The 14,248-nt window shown below is 45.3% G+C and overlaps 1 protein-coding gene across 2 annotated transcripts in view; it reads left to right on the forward strand.

The window, feature by feature from the left end:
* tou (bromodomain adjacent to zinc finger domain 2B toutatis) overlaps positions 1-14,248 on the forward strand; it is an 860,023-nt gene that overhangs the window by 378,329 nt on the left and 467,446 nt on the right. For both annotated transcript variants that reach the window (XM_080276402.1, XM_080276403.1), the window contains exon 3: positions 3,502-3,551. The gene's annotated coding sequence lies outside the window, so the exon portion shown is untranslated. The remainder of the gene's footprint in view (positions 1-3,501; positions 3,552-14,248) is intronic.

Consider the following 14,248-nt stretch of genomic DNA (forward strand, 5'->3'; position numbering starts at 1 on the left):
TTTTTTCTATCACTTTCTCACACGCTGGGTAGATAACCTTATTTTAGGTTAATAGTTCTCTTATCTGTTCTCCCGTCCTCTCCTATGTACTCCCCTTCTGTCACTTTCTACCTCTCTGTCTTGCTTTCACCTTCCTCCTCTGCCCTTCTGTCTCCTTGTCTTCTTCCTCTCCCCCCCCCCTCCTTATCTGCTTTTACTCCCTCCCTTCCCACTGTATTTCTCCTTTTCCTTGTCTCACTCCTCCCCTGTGTCCCCTATTCCCCTCTTCCATCTTCCCCCCCTGCCTCCCCTGTTTCTCCCTCTCCCTGTCTGACATCCATCCTTCCTTGTTCCTTGTATCCCTTCCTCTCCCTTTATCTTTCTCTCTCCCAATCTCACTTCCCTTTTTTCTCTTCCTTGAGTTCAACCCTCTTTTTCTTCCTCTCTCTCTGTCTTTCTTCCCTCCCAATCCATCCTCCACCTCATCTAATTTTCTGCCATTCCCCATCCTTCGTCAGATGTCCTCCTACCTTCGTGCCTGCTTTCCTCTCTGCGTATCCTTACCTTCCTTACCTTCTTCTAGAGTTACATTCCTCTTTCATTGCTCACCTACCTCCCTTTCTTCTTTCCTTCCTCTCTACCTCACCTAGTCTCCCTTCCTCTGCCTCACTCCTGCCTCCCCTTGCCTCGTTTCTGTCTCTTTGTGGCCTCGCCTGTATACCTCACTCCCCCTTACTTTCCTCCTGTCTGCCTCCTTCCTCCTGTAACCCTCCTCGTTTCCCCCCTCCATGCCTACCGTCTCTCTCTGTCTCTTTCCTTCCTCTCCCTCACGCCAGTACCCCTACTTCCCCTCTCCCTCACCCCTTCTTTCATCTTACTCACTCGTACCTTCCTCCCGCCTCCCCTCTGCCTCACTACCTCGCTTCTGCTTCCCTGCCTGCCTCCCCTCCTGCCTCTCCCCTGCCTCCGCCGTGTATCCCTCCGCACTCAACATAAAACCTGCTATTGATTCCTGCCTGGTTCTGGGAAGGTGCCATCCAAGTTATACTCTCCATCTTCCCTCCACACACCCCTCCCTCACCCCCCATCCACACTCCTACCTTTCACCTCTCTCCTCCTCGCTCCTGCCTTCCCTCCTCCTCCCTCTCTTCGCTTCTCTATTCCCGACTTACCTTCATTTTCCTACCCTGCTGTCCATCCATCTCTCTCCCTTTCTTCTCCTGCCCCCATATTTCTCTCCCTCACCCCAGTTACCTCTGTTTCCCCTCCCTCCTCTCCATCCGTCTCCCTCCCTTCCTTCTCTTTTTTCCATCTTCGTTTCCCCTCCATCTCCTTTCATCCTTTAGTGGTCTTCCTTTCAGTCTGACAACCTTCTCCTTCCCTTCATTCTCCCATCTTCACCTCCGTCGTATATTCCTTCTCTCCCTCCCTCCTACCATTCTTCAACTATTCCTCCCTCACATCTCTCCCTCTCCCCTCTCTCCCCATTCTTCCCTCTTTACTTCCCTCGTATATTTCCCTCCCTCCATTCTCCCTCTTTACCTCCCCCCCATCTCTCTCCCTTTCTCCTCGTCATGCCGTCCTTTCACCCTCTTCATTCTTCCTCCCGCTCCCCCCTCATATCCAGCATCTTGTTTTCTCCTCTTCCTCTCCATTCCTCTTTCCTCTCTTCCTTTAACCTCTTTCTTTTTTACCTCTTATTAATTCTTCCATCCTCTTGTACTTAGTCTGTCGGCCGTCTTTCCTTTCCATCTTCTTTCCTGTATTCATTTTCTTTTCCTCTTACATTTCTTCTTTCCTTCTTCCGTGCGTCCTTCCCTCCTTCTCTCTTCTTCCTTCCTTCCATCCCTCTTCCTTCCTTCTTTCCTTCCTTCCGTGCTACCCTATCTCCCTGCCTTGTAAAATTTCCCCAATTTCCCACTGCTTGTGTCCTTCTTCCTCCCCTCTACCTCTCCCTTCCCCTCTTCTCTTTCTCATTCTCCTCTCCCTCTTTCTCTCATAATCTCTTCCTCACATCATTCATCACTTTCCTTTTTCTTTACTTTATTTCTCTCTTTCCCTTCCCCCTATTTTCCTCTGTTGCTTGTATTTTTCTTTACCTTTATAGTTATTTCACATCTCTTTCCTTTCTCACCGTCCCCTCCCTTGTATTTCCTTACTTACCATCCATTCTTCTCTCTTACCTTCCTTGCTCCTCTCTTCTCCTCCCTTCACCTCCCTTACCTTCTTTTCTCCTCCCTTCACCTCCCGTACCTTCCTTTCTCTTCCCTTTAATTCCTTTTTTTTTTTCTCCGAGTACCTCAAGGGAAAAGATATCAGTGTAAGGGGCCTCTCTCTCTCTCTCTCTCTCTCTCTCGCTCTTCGTTCTTGCCTCTTTTTCTTCCCTGCCTCGCTCCCTCCCTCTCTCCCTTCCTCCGATCTCCCTCCCTGCCTCCTTCCCTCCCTTGTGTTCTCTTGATTACCTCCTTTCTCCCTCTCTTTGGATTGCCTCCTTTTTTGTCTCTGTCTCCATCCCTCCCCCACTTTTTCTCTTCCCTTCATCCTCCCCGCCGGCTTTTCCTCCTTCCTTCATTCTCTCCCCTCTTTATTTTTTTCTCTTTCTTCCTCCTGCTTTCCTTCCTCCCTCTCATTTTCTTACTCCCTCACGCCACCTTCCCTTCCTCTTTTTCCTTCTTCTCCCTTCCACCTTCTTTCTCCGTCATTCCATCCATTTTTCTATCCTTTTTTTTCCTTTCCATCTTTCGTTCCTCATCCCCAGCTCCTCTTCTTCCCCCCCCCCCTCTCTCTCTCTCTCTCTCTCCACTGAACCGTGTAATCCTTGCACCACTTTCATATTGATAGGAAATGCAAAAGCTTCAGTAATATCCTCTTTTTTTTTTTTTTTTTTTTTTTTTTTTTTTATAACCAGACTTTTTCCCATATATCATAGCCTCGTTAGGAATATAGAGCGATCTGTAGTCCATTTTGTAGTGGGTCGATTATCTTTTTTAATTTATCGGACATAATTTTTCCTGTACCTAAAGCCTTGTTAAATTGTGTTGTATTTTGTGTTGTATTTGTTGTATTTATTGGCTCATGAGTTGGCGAGATTTTGTGCTGTGTTGCTTCCCATTTTCTTTCTGCTTTGTGTTTTGAAACGTAAATTATAGAGTTATACTTCTGATGAGTTTATTGTGAGGGGATTATAATGGACGGGTGGTTGGGTGACCTAAGAACCGATGATAATGATGATGATGACGATGGATGGTTGGATGACATAAGAACGGATGATGATAATGATGAGGATGACGATGGATGGTTGGATGACATAAGAACGGATGATGATAATGATGATGATGACGATGGATGGTTGGATGACATAAGAACGGATGATGATAATGATGAGGGTGTTTTTCTCCCCCTTTATTTGAGGGCTGGATCGTTGTGTTAACTACTGGATCTTTCTGTTAAATTGATGTGTTAAATGCTGTCTTCTGTGTTAATATAGAGTCCTGTGTTAAATGTTGGATGTTTGTGTTGCAGGGACGGGTGCGGGCGGCCTGGGCAGCTGAGTGGTGGTAGCGATAACACAGGTAAGGTGCTGTGTTGAGAGTGGTGTTAGGAGTGGTGGTGTTAGGAGTGGAATGGTTGAGTGGTGGTAGCGATAACACAGGTAAGGTGCTGTGTTGAGAGTGGTGTTAGGAGTGGAATGGTTGAGTGGTGGTAGCGATAACGCAGGTAAGGTGTTGAGTGTGAAGTGGTGTTAGAAGTGGTATTGTTAGTAGTATTATGTTGATAGTGATGCTAGTGAGTGGTGTTATAACTCTCTCTCTCTCTCTCTCTCCCCCATCTGAATCCTCCCCCTCACCCCCTTTTGCCCTGTTGCCCACCTATTCAGTTCCTTAATTGTACCTGCTACCTGTTACCTCCCTCCCCCTGATTCTCTCTCTCTCTCTCTCTCTCTCTCTCCCTCCCTCCCTCCCTTCCTCCCTCCCTCCCTCCCTCCCCTTCATTCTCTTCCATTTCCCTTCCCTTCCCTTCCTTTTCACCTTCATCGTCCACTCCTTCACCTCTGACTCACGTTCCCTTCCACCTCACCTCTCCCCCTCCCCTTCAATTTTCACTTCTCTCCCCTCTCATCTTTCGCGTACTCCCCATTCATTCTGTCTGCCTCTTGTTTCCCATCATCCCCCTTTCTCTTCTTTTCTCATGGTTTCTCTTGTATTTTGTGGTGTAGAACATGGAAGGAATGATTGAGAAATGCATCAGTAAAGAAGGGAGAAAGGCAGGGGAGGAAGGAGGAGGATCAATAGAGCAAAGAAGGAGAGTGAGGGAGGGAAGGAAGGAGAGAAGCAAAGAATGGTTGAGGGAGTAAATGAATGAGTAGGTAAGGAGGGAGGGGGGATGGAAGGAAAGGGGAAAGATTAATGAAAGAAATAGGAGAATATGAGAGTGAAGGAAGGAGGAAAATGCGAAGACTTTGGAAAAGCACTGGGGGGAATGAACTTAAAAGTGGGAATCAGTAAAGAAGGAAGATAGGGAGAGGAAGAAGGAAGGAAGATTCATGAGGCAAAAATTGGAAGGGAGAGTGAAGGAGAGAGGGGAACGAGAAGAGAAGGAAGGGGAGAAGTGTCGAATTGATTATTGTGATTAACGATTGAGTCAGTAAAGGAGGGAAGGGAGGGTAATGGAGCAAGAAAGAGAGATAGAAGTGGGAAGAAGAGGAGAAATGAGAACGAAGAAGCACGGAAGGAATGTTTGAAGGAGCAAGCGCATTCATCAATGAAGGTGGGATGTAATGAGGAGGAAGAAGCGAGAGTTAGGGAAGGAAGTGATTGGCGAGGGGAGAAGGAGGGAGGCTAGATGAACGGCAAAAGGGAAGGAAAGAATGGGATAGTTATGTGATGACAGAAGGAAACAGGAGAGAGGAGGAAAAGAGAGCAAGAAAATGGAGAAGGAGGGGCAGTAGAAGAACGGGAAAGGAAGAGTAAGAATTGGCAGGTAATGTGATGAAGGAAGGAAATAGGGTGGAAAGGAGGGAAAGGGAGTAACAGAAAAATAATGTAAAAATAAAAGATCGCGAGAGGAAAGAAAATAATCCTTGAGGAAGGGACGGAAGGAAGGAGATTGTGTAATATAATAGCCGGAACGAGGCAGGGAAGGAAGGAAGAAAGGCTTTATAAATGGTGAGGAAGTAATGTAAGAGGGAAGGAAGGATGGTAGGAAGGATAAAGAAATGAAAGAGAGATGGAAAGGGCATAATAAATAGAGGAAGGGGTGTAAGTCAGAATTGAAGAAAGAATGGAAGTAAAGATTGAAGTAAGAAAGGCAGTAAGGATTGAAGAAAGAAAAGAAGTAAGGATTGAGGAAAAGAAGGTAAGGAATTAAAGCGTGAAGGAAGGGAAAGAAGTAAAGCGTAGAGAAGGAATTAAGGAATAAAGAAAGGAAAACATCAAGGAGTGAAGAAAGAAAGAACAATTGAATAAAGAAAGGAAAGAAGTATGGATTGAAAAAAGGAAGAACGAATAAAGAAAGGAAAGAAGTGGGGCTTGAATACAGGAAGAACTGAAAGAAGGTTTGGGTGGGTTGGTTTGCTATTGATTGTGAGTGAGTGTGGACAAGATGGCTGCGGTGGTCTGGTCTTATGAGCCCACACTGTCACCCCCATCCCCCTCCATCCATCCATCCATCAATGTCTGTAGCTTTTCTCCATACTTCATTCCATCTCCGTTTCTCTCTCCATTATTCTCTATCTCTGTATCTCTTCTTCCTTCCTCCCTACGTCTGTCTAGCTGTCTCTGCTTCTCCTTCCATCATTTCATTCTTGTGTGTTCTCTCTCTCGATCTCCTCTGTCAATCCACTTCCATCCATCCATATTCTAGCTCTTTCGCTCCATCCATGCCTCCCTCTGCATCTGTCTCTCCATCTGTCACTTCCATTTTTCATTATAGATATATATTTTCATCTGTCTATCAGTGTATCTGAGGTGCATTCCGTACCTCCTTCGATATCCCATTTCATATGTTTCTACTTGTCCATCCATCAGTCCATAGATCCATTCATTTACACATCCATCCACAAATAAATTTCTTTCCTCCCATCCATGTGTATCATCATCCATTCATCAGTTTATCTCTATACTCCATTTTCTCCTGCTCCCTGTATCTCTTTCCACTCCATTTACTCGCAGTCTCGTTCTGGTTATATGTCTTGTCCATTTATCTGTCCATCTGTCTCTCTCATCTTCATCCTTCCCTCCCTTTCTTCATCCATCTCTTTGTCTCTGTCCATCACCCCATCCATCCTTCTGTGTCTGCTTTTTCCATCCATCTGTGTCTCCATCTCTCGCTGCTTCATTCGCTCCAACCATTTATGGGCGCATTTTTCCACTTCCCTCCCTCTGTTTACCCCCCCCCCTCTCTCTCTCTCATTTACTTTCCACTTCCACGCTTCTTCACTACACAACAGTTTAATCGGCATATAGATGAAACTGAATAAACACCAAAATAACGAATGAAAGTAAACGAATTACGTATTGGGAAATAATTATCCTGAGATATTAAACTAAAATTACCTCACACAGCCCAAATCCCCCCCGAAAAGTAAGAATAAACAAACTCGAACGCCATCTACCATCCGCGCAGCGTACTAACTCGTCAGTCTTAACTTGGCGGGAATTTTCTTTTGCGGCTTGTTTCCCATTGCACAGTGACAGAATAAGCTTATACTGCGACTCTGCATCTTTTCCTTAGCACTTATTCGTGACCAGCAGCATACTCGGTTGTTAATCTCTGTTACAGCACAGCATTCAAGATGGAGAGATGTCAGTTTTAAGCCAGTTTAAAATGGGCAGAGTGTACATCCCGGCGAGTAGCTAGTCGTGAAATACCGCCTCTTGTTTTTGCTTTCCTCGGTAGTTTATTATGATCTTTGGTTGGGGCTGAGGCAAGGACGACAACACCTTATGCATATATGAATAGCTAAGTGGGTTGGTTGATGTCTGTGTGGGTAGATGTGATAGATACAAGCGGCTACGTACGACAGGTGCGTTTGAGTTTGAACCACGACCTACTAATAAGTAAGTGGGTAGCTTTGTTTATGTTTTTGTGGATAAACTGGATACATGTAAACAGATAACCTAAATGGATGGATGGAGAAGTACAGACAGACTGATAGATAGATGAATCGATTGATAGATTTATGTAGATTTTGAAGCAGATGTATATATCGATAGACAGGCTTTGTACTTTTTTTTTTTTTTTTTTAACGACACCGAACCGTTAATATTTCCGTCCTCGTAAGTTGTTCAGGGAAGTGCAGGTGAAAGTATAAGTAAACTGAGCTTCGCCGGTGCGGCGTCCAACTCCATAAAAGAGGATCGACTCACATAAACTGGCCGCTAGGAGGATTGGATAGTCCCGTGGTGGTGGTGGTGGTGGTGGTTGTGGTGGGGATTTTAAGTTACAGTTGTGGGTGATGGATGTGGTAATGGTGGTAGTAGTTAACTGTGATGGTGGAGATTTTTTGCTTTGGTTGTGTATGGCAAAGACTGTGGTAGTTTTGGTGGTAGTGAAAGGGGTTTGGTGGTGGTGATGGTAGTAGTAGCAGTGGTGGTGATATGATAGCTTCTGTTAGTCTTTCCGTTAATGGTAATGGTGGTGGTGATAGTGTTGGAGATGGTGATAGTTGCAGACATGGTATTAACAGTACCCTAAATAGGAGGAATACTGTAGTGTATAATGTTGATGACAGTTATAACGATGATGATTGTATTGATGGTAATGGTGCTGGTAGTTGTGGTGGTGGTGTTGGTATTGGTAGGGATTGTATTGATGGTAATAGTGGTAATGGTGCTGGTAGTTGTGGTGGTGGTGTTGGTATTGGTAGGGATTGTATTGATGGTAATAGTGGTAATGGTGCTGGTAGTTGTGGTGGTGGTGTTGGTATTGGTAGGGATTGTATTGATGGTAATAGTGGTAATGGTGCTGGTAGTTGTGGTGGTGGTGTTGGTACTGGTAGGGATTGTATTGATGGTGATAGTGGTAATGGTGGTGGTAGTTGTAGTTGGGTGTTGAAATTGGTAGGGACTGTATTGGTGGTGATAGTGGTAACGATGGTGGTAGTTGTGGTAGTGGTGTCGGTATTGGTAGGGGTGGTGTGTAGTGAAGTCGTGAATGTCATAAGGTCAGTGGTGGACAGCTTGGTATAGTGGTATTGGAACCATTCTCTCTCTCTCTCTCTCTCTCTCTCTCTCCTCCATTCTCCCTCCCTCCAGGTGCCCCTAAATAAGAGGGTCTGAATATAATTATCTCGGTTCACTTCTTGCCCTCCTTCCTTCACTCCCATCCTCCTTCCTTGTCACCTACCTTCCTTCCTTCCGTCCTTCCATACCATCATTCCGACTCTTCTTCCTTCCTTCTTTATTCCCCTACCTGTTATTTCTACTTCTTTCCTCCCATCCTGCTTCCTTCCTTCTTTATTCTCCATCCTTCCCTTTATACTTTGCTTCCCTCCCTCCACCTTTTCGTCTTCCGTCTTCCTCTCCATCAAAGTATTTAAGTCTATTAGTTCCTGTTTATATTGAGCCGTCCAACCCCTTCACGGTCTCTTCTGTGCCAAATAAAGCCATCTGTCAGAAACATGATTAAAAAGACATCCAGTGAATAAAGGGTATGGAGTGGATAATGTGGCGGACTGGGGCTGTGTGGTCCTGGGTTCGAATCTGATGCTAACATGTCCATGCCACCAGGTCGAAGGTGATGTATATCCTTGTCGTGTCACAGGTGCTAGATGTTAGGTGGTGTGTGAGGCACGCAAGGGATAAGGCCGTTGTTGTTGTGTCGTAGGTTGATTACTGGAACTTGGTAACGGGCTTCTTAACCTATGTCGAATTTATATATAAAAAAATTGTTAGATGTTGAGAGAGAGAGAGAGAGAGAGAGAGAGAGAGAGAGAGACCGGAGGAAGGGAGGGAGCTGTGACGAGCCTGACTTAGATAATGACATGGGAGACAGGTTCACCCTTGTCAGGAGAGAGAGAGAGAGAGAGAGAGAGAGAGAGAGAGAGCAGGAAATAGGGATGGAAATGTTAGAAGGAGAAGTGAAGGAAATAAAAGAAATGAGGAAGGAAGGGGTTGGAAGGAGGGAAAATAAAGAGAAAGATGCGAGGAAGAAAATTGGATGGAATCAAACAGAAGGAAAGGAGACAAGGAAGGAAGAACTAGGGAAGGCAAGAAGGTAAAGGAGAGAGGGAGGAAGATGGAGAAGGAGGAAGGAGGTAATAGGTAAATAGTTAGAGCTCCTTTTGATGTCTCCCTCTGTAATTCACCTCACGTATCTTACCTGAGGGCCTTACCTACCTGCCTTAGATCCTGCCTTTCCTTTTTACCTACCTAACTACCTACAAACCGTCTCGAGAATTTACTCTTTATATCCACTTACCTAATTCCCTCTGATGTTAATTCTCTTTCATACCTACCTACCTATCTACCTTAGATGTCTCTTATCCATTTTATAGTAATGTACTTACCTACCTTTCATTGATGTTTCACTTTCTACCTACCAACCAATCAACCCATTAACCTACCGATCTCCCACCTACCTCCCTCATTACCTATCTGCCTCCTTGCTTGTGTGCCTACTACTTACCTACCTACCCTCCTACCTTAGACTCTACTCTGCTTTCATATTATCAACCGACCCCCAACCCCCACCCAACCTCCCATCTTCCTCCTTCATTTACCTTCCTACCTACGTTCCTACCCACCTGTTGCCTCGCTACCTATTTAGCCGCCTCCTCCCTGTACCCTATCACCTGTTGCACCGCCTACCTACCTATTATATCACACCTGTACTATTAAATTACCGATTCTACCACCCACTTGGCCAGTTTTATATATGCCGTACCTCTTTATTTGCTTGTCTGTTTTTCGTCTACCTGCCTTCCCATCTGGCCTCTTAACTGTTCGTCTATTCACGTTTTTCTTCACGGAATTACTTATCAGTGTGTTTCTGTAAATATATATGTTCGCCAAGCCCGCGTATTAATTTACCCATATACCGTTCCTACCAACCAGTACCTAGCAAACTACCTGGCAACCAACCTTATGGTGTGGCAGCCCTATTACACGCGGCGGGTAGTGCACACACATTCACTCAGGTGCTGATACACACCGTTCATATAGAGCTGTCTCATTCAGGACTTATATGTATTTGGGAGGGGGAGGGAGGAATTTTTTTTTTGCGTCAGTGGGTCTTGTGGAAGGTGGCTTAAAACTGTATTACCGAAGTTGTATTCCCCGAACTGTTCCCTGCTCCTGCCAGGGATTGATCTCGCGTCGGTTTGTTCCACAGACTACTACCTTACCCCTCTTTGTGTCACACGCCTGCCTTCCTTCCTATCCATGTCCGTCTGCATCTGTATATATGTGCAGTATTTATATGCATGTATCTACCGGTATATATATACAGTATGTGTCAGACTGTCTGTGTGTCTGTCTCTTTCTGTATCTATCTACTTCTCTGCCTTTGTCTATATTGATTGTCCGTCTGTTTGTCTGTGGCTGTATTCAGCTTTCACTGTTTATCAGTTTACGTATGTTTCTCAATCTTTGCCAATTTATCGCCCTCGCTTCCTTCCTGTCCGTCAGTCTGTATCTCTGCACAGTTATCTATCCATATATCGGTTTATCTATGACTTCCTCTCCGCTTGTTCGTCCCCATCCTCTCGCGGAGACTCCCTGCCTCCATCTGCAGTCTGCTAATCTGCCTTCCTTCCCTTCTGTGTGCTCTCTCTCTCTCTCTCTCTCTCTCTCTCTCTCTCTCTCTCTCGCTGTACCTTCCTTCCTTCCATCCTGTCTATAAACATCTGCCACTTATCTGTCTATCATTCTTTCTTTTTGTCCATTTGTTTATCTGTCACTCTGCCTTTCTAACACCCCCCCCCTTGCCTCCATCTTCAGGCAGGTATGGGTTAACAGGAATTTGATTCTTTCACCCCGAGGACGTCATTGTCATTTTATTCATGTCTCTGCCGTGCCGTGTTATTCAGCTTAGGAGAGCACGGTGGTAATGATGGAAGTGCCCTGTTAAGTTTGACAATTCCACCAGAAGCTAAATAATGTCGTGTGTGGAAGAATGCTGGAAGTTTTTAAGAATGACATCGTTGTAGTAAAAGGTTTAATGCAAAAACACGTCCTTTCTGTGTTAAAGCCCTTCACTACCAAGAGAGCCTTCCCTAGATGAGTAAAATGGCATCACGTATTTAATGTAAGGTTCGTAGAGGAAGAGAGGAATAAATTCGTCTTGTGAAATAAACAGATGGATAAATAATAAAATGAATAAATTAATAAATGTCATGGAGGGGGTAAGTGTTGTAGAATCCTGTGTGAGAGTCAGTAGAGTGAGGGATGAATAAAATCGTGAAGCAGTGTTGACAATTCAAGAGTTTGGAGTGTGGTGTGTTGTGGCGGTGAGAAGGATTGCAGCGGTAACCTGTGTGAGTGTGGTGGGGGGATGGGGAGAGGGAGGGGGGCGTGTTCTGTGGTGGGGGAGGGGACAAAGTTTTCCAATATCCTGCCTCACCTAACCCCCCCATCCCTCCTCCCTTCCCCCCTCCCCTTCCCTCTCTCCCCCCCTTTCTCCCTGCTACCCCGCTTTCAACTTCTTTCCCAGCCCCACCCTTCTCCCCCACCTCTCATGTCCCCCCTTCACCACCTTCCTTTGGTTTACTTCTCTCTCTACCCTCCCGTTTCCTTCTCTTCCTACCCAAGATCATCCCCCTCCTCTCTCCCCTCTCCCCATCCCTCCCTCTTTCCGTCACTTTCCTTGCCCCCCACCCCACCAACTCCTTCCTTCGGTTCAGCCTCTCTCTCACTCCCCTATCCTGCTTACCCTCCCCCTCTCAGCCCTCCCCCTCTCCCCCACCCAACTGCCTACATCCCCACTCCTACCTCTCCTCCTCTCTCGCCTGTCTCCCTCTCCCATCTGGCATCCCGTACCCCAGTCTCTCAGTCTCCGTCTCTCCTCCCCTTCCCTCCTGCTTTCCCTTTCCTTTCCTGCTTTGCACTCTATTCCCCCACCCGCTTCGTCTCTCTCCTGCCTACATCTTCCCCTCTTTCTTTTTCCCCTCACCCTTCACTCCCCCTTTCCTCCTAATTCACCCTTTTTGACCTTCTTCCTTGCCTCCCTCCTTCCTCCACATCTCCCTCCCTCTTCCATCCCTGCCTCCTTCCTTCCATCGTTCTCTCTGCTTCCTTCCTCCCTCCTATCCTTGTACCCTCCCTCTGTCATTCTGATCCCCCCTTCTCCTTTGCCACACCTTCTCCCTTTATCTCCCTCATCCATTGAATCCCATTTCTCCCTCTCTCCTCTTCATTTCCTCAGTCTCTTCCTTCCTCTTTCCCTTTCTCTCCTCCATTTCTCATTTTTTCCCACTTTCCTTTACCAAGTTTCCTTATTTTGCTCCTGACACTCCATTTTCTCAAGCCTTTACCGTCCGCGTATACTCTGTTCACTTTAATAAGGCGTAAAGGTGGCATCTCTTCACCTTGAATGTTAAGTTCTAGCAAGAGATTAGCTACCGGTAATACTGGAATTTGGTGCTGGTCAAGCAGAAGTGCTGTGGAAGGAAAAGAGGATACTGAAGTACTATAATGAACTGTATCCATCCATTAACTTGCTGACCATCCAGCCATTCTTGTGTTCATTCACAAATTCTTTCACACATAATCCTCTACGATGTCTGTGTATACGGTGCCTGTCTGTCTATTAATTATTTTTCCCCTTGCCCACCCAGCTCTTTTGTCTGTTATTTGTCAGTATCTCTGTGTTTTCGAATCTACCCAATCTGTCTGTCTGTCAGTATCACAGTACATATCTATCTCTGGGTTCATGTTTATTAGTACCCTACTGGTCGAACCGGTCGGGGACTATAGGTTTGCGCGGTTCCGTCAGTACGTCCATAAGTTCGTCTGCAATTTCGTGTCCGCTGTATAACCTCCACATTCATGGACAGATTTTGATATAACATAGCACAATTGTTCCCCATACCATGACCGTATGTCGCGGACAACAACCAGCCATTTACTCCCAAGGTCAAGGTCAGTGGGCTCATACAAGGCCGGGTGCTGTCATATGTATGGGTATCATCCTGTAGGGGCCTTTGTAGTACGTGGTACAGTAATACTTCGTTCATTTGTTCATATCTGTTTCGTAACTCACCATTCTCTTTGTTTTTGTCTGTCTGTCTGTCTTTATCGCTCTACCCACCCATCCGATCTCTTACGTTTCTATGCATCATTTAATCTATCAGTCCCCTTCCCCTTCCCCAACCAATCATTGAAATATAAACATGGTACCCTGTCTCGCCCTCCCAGAAGTATTAGCTCAGTTCTTTCTCTTCCTCTTTATCTAATTACCTGCAGCACCACACTCCCTTATGCAGCCTTTATTTTGTTATTTACTCTATTATTGGATTATTGGGAAATCTCTCTCTCTCTCTCTCTCTCTCTCTCTCTCTCTCTCTCTCTCTCACACACACACACACACACACACACACACACACACACACACACACATACACACGAGCTTGAAATCAGGTGCAGTTTTGCCGTAGATTTTTTTTCCTTTATCCATTGCAACGCTGTCATTCAGTAATTGTATATATAAGTATGTATGTTTTCTGCATGTGTACTGTGTAAAGTATTTTTAATACTAGATTGATTATTATTATTATTATTATTTGTAGGTAAGGAGGTACTTATTCAATGTTACGAGCGAGCGAGCGATGTTTAGTTTCAGTTAAATTTGGAATTAGCGGTGCGGTCTGGTCCGACCGTCACGCTAAGCAGTGTGAAATAGAGTTGAAATTTTTTCTTCGTATGATACATTCATTCAGTAATTTTATCAAGTAAAAACTCACCCATAATGGCGTAGGAACCCTTGGAATCTCGAGATTTCCAAGGAAGTGTTTGGCCTTAATCAGTGAACGCCTCAGATACAAAATCAAATTTAAAAATATTTTCCGTCGTACCACTTTTTTTTTTTATTCATCGACTCTAGTAATTAAACATCGGATATTCCGCCTATAATTTTTTATCGGGGAAATTGTGATGGCATGGCGCTCGCTCGCTCGTCATGCTCTCACGAAGCGCACGTTACTGGTATTAATTTATTTTATTCGGGCTGGCACCAGACAGTTTTATAAGCTGAGAAATACGGTATTAGCGGTCAAGGATTAAACAGGTAGTTGGAATGTAAGGAGGAGAAGGAGAAAAAGAACGAGGAGAGA

The sequence above is a fragment of the Coenobita brevimanus genome, chromosome 65, assembly GCF_032717465.1.
Source record: "Coenobita brevimanus isolate Jiangsu-jjx chromosome 65, ASM3271746v2, whole genome shotgun sequence".
Classification (NCBI taxonomy): domain Eukaryota; kingdom Metazoa; phylum Arthropoda; class Malacostraca; order Decapoda; family Coenobitidae; genus Coenobita; species Coenobita brevimanus.